A 3,349-nucleotide genomic window follows, 5' to 3' on the forward strand; every position below is an offset into this window, starting at 1 on the left:
GGTATAGTGGTGTAGTGGTATAGTGATATAGTGATATAGTGGTATAGTTGTATAGTGGTATAGTGGTATAGTGATGTAGTGGTAGAGTGATATATTGATATAGTGGTATAGTGATGTAGTGGTATAGAAATATAGTGGTATAGTGGTATAGTGATATAGTGATATAGTGATATAGTGGTATAGTTGTATAGTGATATAGTGATATAGTGGTATAGATGTATAGTGGTATAGTGGTATAGTTATGTAGTGGTATAGTGATGTAGTGGTATAGTGGTATAGTGGTATTGTGGTATAGTGATATAGTGGTGTAGTGGTATAGTTGTATAGTGGTATTGTGGTATAGTGATATAGTGGTATAGTTGTATAGTGGTATAGTTGTATAGTGGTATAGTGGTATAGTGAATGAGTTATAATGAGGTATAGTGGTATAGTGATATAGTGATATTGTGGTATAGTGATATAGTGGTATAGAAATATAGTGATATATTGGTATAGTGATATAGTGATATAGTGGTGTAGTGATATAGTGGTATAGTGATATAGTGGTATAGTGATAAAGTGGTATAGAAATATAGTGGTATAGTGGTATAGTGATATAGTGATATAGTGATGTAGTGGTGTAGTGATATAGTGGTATAGTGATATAGTGATGTAGTGGTATAGTGGTATAGTGATGTAATGGTATAGTGGTATAGTGATATAGTGATATAGTGGTGTAGTGATATGGTGGTATAGTGATATAGTGATATAGTGGTATAGTGGTATAGTGGTATAGTGGTATAGTGATATAGTGGTATAGTGGTATAGTGGTATAGGGGTATAGTGGTATAGAAATATAGTGATATAGTGATATAGTGATGTAGTGGTATAGTGGTATAGTGATGTAACGGTATAGTGGTTTAGTGATATAGTGATGTAGTGATGTAGTGGTATAGAAATATAGTGGTATAGTAGTGCAGTGGTATAGTGATGTAGTGGTATAGTGATATAGTGGTATAGTTGTATAGTGAAATAGTGATATAGTGGTATAGTTGTATAGTGGTATAGTGGTATAGTGATATAGTGGTATAGTGATATAGTGATATAGTGGTATAGTGATATAGTGGTATAGTGATGTAGTGGTATAGTGGTATTGTGGTATAGTGATATAGTGTTGTAGTGGTATAGTTGTATAGTGGTATAGTGGTATTGTGGTATAGTGATATAGTGGTATAGTTGTATAGTGGTATAGTTGTATAGTGGTATAGTGGTATAGTGAATGAGTTATAATGTGGTATAGTGATATAGTGGTATAGTTATGTAGTGGTATAGTGGTATAGTGATGTAGTGGTATAGTGATACAGTGATATAGTGATATAGTGGTATAGTGATGTAGTGATATAGTGATGTAGTGGTATAGTGATATAGTGATGTAGTGGTATAGTGGTGTACTGATATAGTGATATAGTGATATAGTGATGTAGTGGTGTAGTGATATAGTGATATAGTGATATAGTGATGTAGTGGTGTAGTGATATAGTGATATAGTGGTGTAGTGATATAGTGGTATAGTGATAAAGTGATGTAGTGGTATAGTGGTATAGTGATATAGTGATATAGTGGTATAGTGATGTAGTGGTATAGTGGTATAGAAATATAGTGATATAGTGATATAGTGATATAGTGATGTAGTGATATAGTGGTATAGTGATGTAGTGGTATAGTGGTATAGTGGTATAGTGGTATAGGGTTATAGTGGTATAGAAATATAGTGATATAGTGATATAGTGATGTAGTGGTATAGTGGTATAGTGACGTAATGGTATAGTGGTATAGTGATATAGTGATATAGTGATGTAGTGGTATAGAAATATAGTGGTATAGTAGTGTAGTGGTATAGTAGTGTAGTGGTATAGTGATATAGTGGTATAGTTGTATAGTGATATAGTGATATAGTGGTATAGTTGTATAGTGGTATAGTGATGTAGTGGTATAGTGGTATAGTGATGTAGTGATGTAGTGATGTAGTGATATAGTGGTCTAGTGGTATAGTGATATAGTGGTATAGGGATATAGTTGTATAGTGGTATAGTGATATAGTGATATATTGATATAGTGGTATAGTGATATATTGATATAGTGGTATAGGGATATAGTGGTATAGTGGTGTAGTGATGTAGTGGTATAGTGGTATAGTGATATAGTGATATAGTGAAATAGTGGTATAGTGATACCTGTGATATAGTGATGTAGTGATATAGTGATGTAGTGATATAGTGATGTAGTGGTATAGTGATATAGTGATGTAGTGGTGTAGTGATATAGTGATATAGTGATATAGTTATGTAGTGGTGTAGTGATATAGTGATATCGTGATATAGTGATGTAGTGGTGTAGTGATATAGTGGTGTAGTGATATAGTAGTATAGTGATAAAGTGATGTAGTGGTATAGTGGTATAGTGATATAGTGATATAGTGGTATAGTGATGTAGTGGTATAATGGTATAGAAATATAGTGGTATAGTGATATAGTGGTATAGTGGTATAGTGGTATTGTGATATAGTGATATAGTGATATAGTGGTATAGTGATGTAGTGATATAGAAATATAGTGATATAGTGATATAGTGATATAGTGATATAGTGATGTAGTGGTATAGTGGTATAGTGATGTAATGGTATAGTGGTATAGTGATATAGTGATATAGTGATGTAGTGGTATAGTGATGTGTGTTGTGGTATAGTGAGGGAAGGTGTGTGGTGTGTGTGATTGGTGGTTGTTGTGTGGTTAATGGTTGGTGATGTAGTGGTATAGTGATATAGTGATATAGTGGTATAGTGATGTAGTGGTATAGAAATATAGTGGTATAGTGGTATAGTTATATAGTGATATAGTGGTATAGTTGTATAGTGATATAGTGATATAGTGGTATAGTTGTATAGTGGTATAATGGTATAGTGATGTAGTGGTATAGTGATATAGTGATATAGTGTTATAGTGATATAGTGGTATAGTGATGTAGTGGTATAGTGGTATTGTGGTATAGTGATATAGTGGTGTAGTGGTATAGTGGTATAGTGGTATTGTGGTATAGTGATATAGTGGTATAGTTGTATAGTGGTATAGTTGTATAGTGGTATAGTGGTATAGTGAATGAGTTATAATGTTGTATAGTGGTATATTGATATAGTGATGTAGTGGTATAGTGATATAGTGATGTAGTGGTACAGTGGTATAGAAATATAGTGGTATAGTTGTATAGTGATATAGTGATATAGTGGTATAGTTGTATAGTGGTATAGTGGTATAGTGATGTAGTGGTATATTTATATAGTGATATAGTGGTATAGTGATGTAGTGGTATAGTG

The sequence above is a fragment of the Salmo salar genome, chromosome ssa04 (assembly GCF_905237065.1).
Source record: "Salmo salar chromosome ssa04, Ssal_v3.1, whole genome shotgun sequence".
Lineage (NCBI taxonomy): Eukaryota > Metazoa > Chordata > Actinopteri > Salmoniformes > Salmonidae > Salmo > Salmo salar.